Here is a 10,089-nt window from a genome sequence, read left to right as displayed (position 1 = left end):
GTGAGCCATGGCTATTTGTACTAGATTTTTTGATACTTCATCATGTGTTATTGGGTATTTATTCTTTTTGGCTTTTTAAAAAAAATTGTTATATTCATATTTCAAGAATCTAAATACTTTTAATCTTTTTTTCTCCAATTAGAAAAAAATTCTTTCTTTTTCTGTGAAAACGCCATATTATTGTAATATTGTAAAAGAATGAAGAGGTGAGAATGACATGGATTCCCAATATAATGAATAATTCATTGTTTTTATTGAAAAAAATCCATAGTATTATACTAGTAAGATAAACTAGGAAGGACAGAATATGCAATTAGAAAACATAAAGTGTGTGTTTGGTAGGAAGGAAAAGATTTTTCATTTTTCTATGTTCGATTGGTCATAAATTTTTCAATTTCATTAAGTATTTTTTTTCTTCTGAAATACACATAATAAAACACCATAAGTGATCAAGGGTTGGTTTATTTTGTTATAAGGATCATGTCCTGTCCTTTTGATACACGATAACTCATATCATGTCTCAAATCATATTTTGTGAATACAATGGATAAATCTAGTCATCTATCTTCTCTTCAAGCGACAAAAGATATTGCGTTAGGACCTTCTTAAGGTCATTTAGAACCACTTATATTTCAAGTGAAAGGAAGAGCAACGGTCCACACAACTTTCATATATTCTTATAACGTTCCACTAAAAATGTTCTTGTCGTAACATCTTTAAATATTCCTGGGATATATAATAACTAGTGAAATTATTCGCGCTTCGCGCGGCTATATGAAATATTTATAAGATAATAATATGAAATATGTAATATTTAGGTTAGTATCGAATATATAGATAATATTAATATTTCTCTTCATCTACGATATCATAGGTTTTTTCAAATTTTTTTAAAATATTCACCGTGGTGAAGTAAATGGAATAAGAGATAATATGTTGAAATAACAATATATTGTATTACGTTGAAAATATTTTATATGTTTTAATTTTCTCTATCTTTTGTAAGAGTACTAATTTTATATTCAAACTCTGATTTCGTCAAAACAAAATTGATTTTTTATTATGTCCTTGTTATTATATTTGCTTATTATAATTTTTAACATTAATTAAATATTTATAAGATTTATGAAAAATGAAAGATACAAAAGTTATGAATAATATTTAATATTAAAAGTTACAAGTAAGATGAAGAGACATGAGTTATAAATAATTCAAATGTATAATTTTATTAGACATTAAATGTATTACTAATTATGCATTGATTTTATTTGTAAAATAAATAAATAAAAATAAGGGGTTAAAATACAAAAAATGAACAGAGAAAATATAAAAATTGGTGACTACATAAAAATTATAAAAACATTTCAAAGAAAAAAGAATGATGTCGAAAACAGATTGTTACATACGCAAAAAATGGCATCATGAAAATAATATTTTATTTTTCAATTACTTTTTTATAATTATAAAAAAAAAACTCCTAATCATCATAATTTTTTTTTGTTGTTGTTAAAATGAGATAATTATATTAATTTTGCTTCATAACAAATAAAAAGTAGACTAATAAAGGATCAAATGATTAGCATTGACAATATAATACATTTAGCTAAATTATTTATACAAATCAAAATTTAGAAAATTCTACCAAATAACTAAGTTGCTAATAGTCTAATACAATTCAAAGTGGAAAAATAATCTCTAATTATGCTTCATTTTTTTTCCTTCTATCATCTTCCTTTGCAAGTAGATCCGCCATCATGTTTTGATCCATATGTCAAACTCTTCATTATATGCAATCAACTGAATAAAAAGAATACATCATATACCAATTAAAAATAATTATGTCAAAAGAAAGAACGAAATTTAAACTATATGTAATATATTTGTATATTATCTTTTCAATAGTACTAACAATAATAAATAATAATTATTTATTGAAATCTAACAAATATTATAATCAAACTATATTATATCCGGAAAACTAACTATTAGAAAGAGCAATTGCAAACAGACAAAACATTGTTAAGAATTACAGAGATTTTTTTTAATCATACTTGCTTGATGAATGATAATACAAACATTAAAAAATATTAAGAAAACATGTCTAAGTACATAAAAATAAAAAGAAAGACTTGAGAATGACTTTGTATGTGAATCTTCATGAAAATAATATGAATATATAGACAAAATAGAGGAAATGAAAAAATAAGGACTTGAGAATGATATATTTATTAACTTCACGTAATTTTTTTTGTTACATGTTAGTTTCATTCACAAACCAAATACGAATTTATATAGACAAAAATAGAGGAAATAAAAAATAAAAATTTGCAATGAAATTTTTTTTACTTTCATGTACTTCTTTTCTGTTGCAAACCAAACCAATATGATAAAGAGAAAGGATAATTGTGAATGTGAATCTTCATGAAACTAATATGAATTTATAGGCAAAATAAAGGAATACCATAAGACATCATAAACTTACAAATTTAAGTTTGGAGGTTATGGACATAAAAATTATGAGAGTTATGAATATTATTAAAAGTAAAAATTAAAGAGGGGCAAGTCATGGGTAATAACTCCTTGTGAATAAATTAAAAAATAAAGATAAAAATACTTAAAATGTAAAAAAATTATTATCATTTCATGATTTGAAGTGAGATAAAAAAATAGAAAAAAGAATGTGGAAAGTTTTTTGTTGTAAATGTTTCTAATTAATAAAATATTTATTTGTATAAATTAAGTAATATATTTTTACAATACAATAATTAATTTGAATTAAAAAAAATCAAAAAAAGATAAATTATGTTTCTCCTTTTATTATAAGTGAGACAAATAAATAAAAAAAAGACTATGAAGAGTTTTTGTTATAAATGTTCCTCCATCAATAAAATATTTATTTGTAATAAATTATGTAATTTATATTTATAATATAATAATTATTTTTATTTTTTTAAAAAGCCATAAAAAGAAGAAAAAAGCTAAACAAAATGAAGACCATAGAGATGTGTCACATCACCTTATCTATAGTCCTTCTTTTTATATATATATAGATGCTATCTGTACAAAGTAAATATCATTTTGATTATGACATGAAATGACAGTTCCTTAAATATACCCAAATTTCATATATATTTTTACATGTGTCTAATTATAACAATAGGTCGATATATCACTTTTTAAAATCTTGTGTATGCTAAATTTTTTTCCCTAGAGATCACTTTGCATTCAGTTTTAGTGTGAACCCCCTAAATTTGGCACGAAGTTTCACTTAGGCACCTCAAGTGGGCGATATTCATTTTAGATACCTCATGTAGGATTTCGCTGTGTCATTTTGACACTTTTTGCTGACTAAGCACAGTACGTGTGCTACACGAATTTTGAGCGCGTTAGAGACTTTTTCTGTAAATATTCTGAATTTTTTTGTAATTATTTTCTTCTCCTTCTTCTTCCTTGCTTTCTCCCTTCCATCTTCCCCACTTTCTACCATCCTCCATCACCACACAACTTTTTTAAACTCTTTGATTCTTCCATCCTCTTTGAAAATCGAATTTGCATCTTGATTCATATTCAAAAACAAAATCTATTTCAAGAGAACAAAAAAAGAAATCAACTTCTTTCAAATGGAAAAACTGATTTACATTCTTACCTTCTCCATTGAAAATTAAATTGATTTCAAGGAATAAAAAAGAAATAAGGAACAATCTCCAATGAAAAAAAAAAGAAATTTATTTTACATATCCTTCATTGTAAATCCCAATCGTAGTAGCACAAGAAATCATCTTCTTTTAAATGTCATATAAAACTTTCGATTTGGTATGATTTCCCTTATTCTCCAAAACGTATTTTACTTTGTAAACTAACCTATGTTCTTGCCTTTTTGATGGAGAAGAACAGATGAAGGGGACGGAGGCGCAAGAAGAAGAAGAAAACAGATGGGGGCATGGGGTTTGGGATCTGGAAGAAAGAAAAAAAGAAAGTAGAATTGAGATTTTTAAAAATAAAATTTCCACGTGTCACGCACCAATTAGTTTATTTTTCCACATAAGAGGCGTCTGGATGTACACACTTAAAATGCGGTTTTGAAAATATAAAAAGTGTCAAAATGACACAGCGAGACCCTACATAAGGTGTCTAAAATGAACATCGCCCACTTGATGTGCATAAGTGAAAGTTGGTGTCAAGTTTAAGGGGCCACCGATGGGTTAGCCCGAAATTATATATATGTAATATGTGTATATGGGGTGCGACCCTAAAACCCACCTTATGACCTGACTTCTAAACTTGGATCTGACCTCGAATATCGATTTGGGACCCAAATCGGACATCCGACCTTGACTTTCAACCCGAATTCCGACTCGAAATCCCACCCTGACACCTGACTCAGGATCGGACACCCAACTTGAGATTTGACCCCGAGCTGACCTTAGGGGTGCGCATCGGTCGGTTCGGTTCGGTTTTAGGTGTTATTGGTTCGGTTTATCGGTTTTCGGTTTGTAAATATGTCAAACCGATAACCAAACCAATAACATATTTCTTATCGGTTTTTGGTTAATCGGTTTATGGTACTTAACGGTTCGGTTTTCGGTTTAACCAATAAGAAAATACTCATACATTTTTATTTTTTTTTATTTTCAATATCCATACATATTATATACACGATAAGAAAATTTTCAAATAAACCATATGATTTTTCCAGCATTTGGCATGAAAGTAATAATCATAAAAGTAACAATCATTTTTCTTGCAAGTTTAGACACTAGACACATTCAAAGGAAAAAGTGTGAAAGTAACAATCGTTTAACCATTAACAAAAAGTGTGAAAGTAACAATCGTTTAATCATTAACAATAAGACTAGTAAATTTAGTATAGTCTTATTGGGTTATCGGTTTAACCATTAACAAAAATTATAAAACCGGAAACCGAACCAATAACCCAATAAAAAATTTTGCAAAACCGTTTAAAAACCGTTAGCCCAATAACCCAATATCAATAAACCAATAGTGTTTTTTTCGGTTCGGTTTATTGGTTAAATCGGTTTTTGCACACCCCTAGCTGACCTGGGACCCAAGAATTGGGTCTCGAATCGAGAATCAAAAATTGAATTTTGAATGAGTATTGAGAATCGGTATATGAGATTTGAGTTAAGATGGAAAGTTGAGGTGTGAAGTTGAAAAAAAGTTCTGAAAAATGTTTTTCTTATATATATTTTTGGATGTAAATCGTTTTCCTTAAATTTGAAAAAATTAAGTTGATTTGAAAACATAATATTTAAGTCAATCTAACATTGAGAGTGTTTGGTATGACAATTTTATTTTATTAAATCATTTTCTTCGTTTATCGAAACAAAGAAAAAACAAACTTATTCATTTATAGCTTTTTGAACAATAAAAAATATTATATCGGAACCTCTTCAAGGTAATTCAGAACCAATATTATTTCGAGCGAAAGGGGGAGCAATGGCTCACATAACTTTTGCATATTCTTATGAATTCAAATGATAAGGCTCCATTAGAAATGCTCTTGTTCAAAACATAGATATTCACTAGGGTATGTTTAATTGTTTTTTTTTTCTTGTTTGTATATTTTTATGATCTTTTAAGTCAACTTCCTCTTTTCAATTCCAAAATTAGGAGATTTCAACTAGTCAAGGCGGATTTAGATTTAAATTTTATAAGTGGAATATTTAAAGTTTATATTTTAAAGGTTATGAATTTATCATATCTAAAGTATTTGTTAGTACAACTTTTGTTAACAAAAATTGCACATAATTTATCCATTGTATTATGAAATTGAGCTTTTTTCCCTCTAAATTATTTAATTTAATCAAACAAGTTATTTAAATTGACGAATAACAAAATTTTGAATTGAAACAAATTAGTTTTGGTTCGTTAATTATTAATTTATCTATTTACAAATCAAAAGGCGTGATCATGTTCGTTTCCCTTTTTAAATTGGAATTTTAATTAATAGATCTTTTGGAGCTAAGCTTCTATTATTATAAATTTAGTATAGGAATTCCGTTAAGAATATTCAATTTACAAAATATCATGTATTTTCTTGTGTGGCCATAGCATAAACACAGAGGTAGATGACAATCAAGACAATGTAGTGGACCTAAGTCACGTGACACATACTTTAGAATAAATTTTTGAGATCTTTAACTTGAATATAACATTAGAACAAATATTCCTTTCATTTTTTGACTATCTTTTTTTTATTTTTTAAATAATATATTTTTCAACTAGCGTCTGATATCTATATTAGAGTTTGATTATTTCAGAGTCATATCGTGCAGGGCTCCATTTGAGGGGAAGCGCTCCCTATATATCAAGGACTTTTTTTTATAACCAAAATTCGAACTCGAGACCTCTAGTTAAAGGAAGAACAACTTCACCATCTCATTTGCTAGATTTTGATCATATTGTGACCCAAATTAATATATATAATGAGTGATAAAAATTACTTTAAAAGTGATTTTGATATGTGTTATTTAAAAATAATAATTTGATAATATAGTGACAAATTTCTTAGGATAGAAATAACGAAGCTCTAAATTGATGAGATTTTTCAATATTGAACTATTAACTATTTATATAAATTTATGTTTCTTTTATATCACACATGCAAGAATATCTAAGAAATCAAAAAAAAGATCAATTCAATTATTGAAACAATCGACATATATTTTGATTTGATACATTTAAAAAAAAAAACTATAATAGTTGATTTAATTCGACTTTGAGCAATAAAAAATAATTGTCAAACTAGCCACTAGTACACTCACAAACACACTTTTTGAATATATTTGAATTATATTTTTTCATTAACAGTCACTCAATTATCATTGATTATTATACTACGTCATTAAATGTCATTTAATTTATCACGATTCATGTGTTACCTTCCAAAGATTTACGTGCTTATATTTTTTTCAAGTTATGATTAAAATATCAACCTAATTTGGTAACAATCATTATAAATATTATAATTAAAATGTGGTAACGTTAGAAATTTTAAAAAATAAAATTAGTTATATATCTCAAAAAAAGAAGAGGAAGAATTTTCTCATTCAACATACCTTATATTCATATTGTTATATACTCATTTCTTTTAAACAACAATAGCTTTAATTTAGAAGTAGTTTACTAGTGCAAATTACTCCTAATCATTCTATCATATGCTATTATTTGTTATTTGCTTTCATATATCCTTATAATAATCACCTATAAATCTCTTCTAATTCAAAATTACAACCTAGAAGAATAAGAGAATGAAGAGGGAGAAAATAAAGGAAGAAAAAAGAAAATGGAGGAAAAAGATGCAATATATTATTGTACTATATTTTTCTAATATATAATTTTTAACAATATTAACTTTTATATTACTCTAAAAAAACATTAACAGAGAAGAAAAAATACCTCTTCAATTTTGTTAATGTCATCTAAAAGACAGATAAAATATTATTCGTGTATATGTTTCCAATTAAAGAACGAGTAACCAAAGAGTTCAGTATAGTAACTTAGGTTTGTTTTTCATTAGACTAGACAAATAAATTCGGTAGAAAATACTTCTCTTGTCCGACAATAATTGTCTACTATTAATTTGACGCACATGTTAAAGAAATAATAAATTAAATAATAGAGTAATTATATGTACTATATTATCGTTTGGATATATTAAATTTAATGTCTTGGAAAATATACTAGATATTGAATAATATTCAACCGTAAGAGTAAAACAAATATAAAATGGATAAGTTATTCTCCAAATTGAATAACTAATTTCAATATAATGGACAAATAAAAATGGACGGAAAGAGTATGATTCTGAAAGTGATTTTGATTCTCCCATTTTAGCAGTATAAGTATTTTGCGTTTTTTCCCCCCTACAAATCTGAAATCTGCCTCTCCTTTAATACATAACATCCTTGTGGATTACATTTGGGTATCAATTCTAGTCAAAATTATCCCTATTTGTGTGTGTGTGTGTGTGTGTGGGGGGGGGGGGGGGTATTACATTGATAAAAAAAATGTCCATGGGAGTAGAGTCCAATCCAATTTTTGTATTGTCGGTTCAATTTATTAATTTATAATTTGTGAATATGCTAAATCGATAACCAAATCAATAAGATATTTACTATCGATTTTTTATCCTTAATGATTCAATTTCAATTAAACGGATAAGAAAATGCTAAAAGCATATATGTATGTGTGTGTGAGAGAGAGAGAGTGGTCATAAAATAAAGGGAAAATTGTATAAAATAACAAACTATTAATTCAAATTAAATGTTATAGCCACAGTTTCATTTAATTATAATCCGTAACAAACAGTTTGCCACTCGCCTCTCTCCCCAAAATTCTCGCTCGCCACTCTCTCGCCTCTCTCACTTTATACAAACACAAATGTATAAATTCTGTTTGTGTTTGTATAAAGCGAGAGAAAATTGTATATACACAGACAAATACATATCTCTTCGTCTTATACACTTATAATTATACAATACAAATCTTCCCCTGCCCAATACTCTTTTGCCTTTCTCTCTTTCTCGCTTTATACAAACACATATTATACAAAATACAAGGAAAACTTGTATAAAATAGCAAACTATTGGTTCAAATTAAATGCTATAACCACTGTTTCATTTAATTCTAATTTGTAGCAAATAGTTTGCCACTCGCCTCTCTCCCTATAAATCTCGTTGCCACTCTCCCTCGCCTCTCTCACTCTATACAAACACAAATGTATAAATTCTATTTGTGTTTTGTATAAAGTGAGAGAAAACTATATATACACATACAAATACATATTTCTTCGTCCTATACACTTCTAAATTATAATCATACAATACACATCTTCCTCTGCCCAAGTCTCTTTTGTCTTACTCTCTTTCTCGTTTTATACAAACACAAATTATACATTGTATTTTGTATAATTTGTGTTTGTATAAAGCGAAATAGAGATTTGTATACAAATCTATCTAGATACAAAAATACAGTTACACATATACTGATTTATCTATACATACATATAATACACATATACATATACGACTGAAAAACACAACAAAAAAACATATATACAAAAATACAGTTACATATACATATACATATTTTTATGTATAAATATACCGAAATATACAAATACAAAATTTTATGTATATGTATACCGAAATATACAGATTAATAACCATAACAAACATAATTTTTTTATGAAACACAATTATGCAAATTATAGCTATAACATACAAAATATAATTTTTATGTTTGCTAAACTTAAAATTTATTCTAAAATAAAAATAGTAGCAAGAATAAAAGTGCAATTTTTTTTAATGGGTTCAACACTTTGGCAAGCCCATTAGTGTATATTGATGATTTGTTGGGTTATCAATTTAGTCACTAAGCAATATCATAACATCGAAAACTTGACAGATAAATCCAATAATTTTTTTTACAAAACTATTTAAAAGCCATTAATCTAATAATCCATTCTCAATAAATCATCAATGTTTTTCTGATAACTAATTACACACATCTCACTAGTTTAAGAGTTAATTACGTAGATTCACACTAGTTTACAATATTATAAATCTTACCAGATTTTGAACTTCAGATACATGTATCTTGCATGTCTAGCTAGATAAGCTAGATGTAATTTATATTAGATATGTTGTATTTAAGTGGATTCACACATGCATGTATATGACTTTCTCACTCTCCTCTCTTCGTGTATCTAATATTTCAGTGTGATTCACATGTAGCTGAGATACATACTATCTCACTCGCCTCCCTCTTATCTCATTCACTTCTTTTTCTCTCTCTATTTTAGTGTATTTGACATACGTATATCTAATATTAAAATTATTAATTGATAAAACAATATATAAATGTTTCAAACTATAGAAAAAATTAATAAATACAATAGAAATATTTATCTAATTTAATAGTATTAACCTAAGTAATGGAGTAATTTGCTAAAAGGTATTTAAGGGACCGTTTGGATTATCAAAATCGAAACGTTTCATTTTTCACCGAATAGGCGCGAAAACCAAAAAAATCCCCGCAATTAATTCCCACCAACAGGCGGGAAAC

Source organism: Solanum tuberosum, unplaced genomic scaffold, assembly GCF_000226075.1.
Source record: "Solanum tuberosum cultivar DM 1-3 516 R44 unplaced genomic scaffold, SolTub_3.0 scf00152, whole genome shotgun sequence".
NCBI classification, from domain to species: domain Eukaryota; kingdom Viridiplantae; phylum Streptophyta; class Magnoliopsida; order Solanales; family Solanaceae; genus Solanum; species Solanum tuberosum.
The sequence above is the reverse complement of the archived record's forward strand: the minus strand, read 5'-3'. Positions refer to the sequence as shown.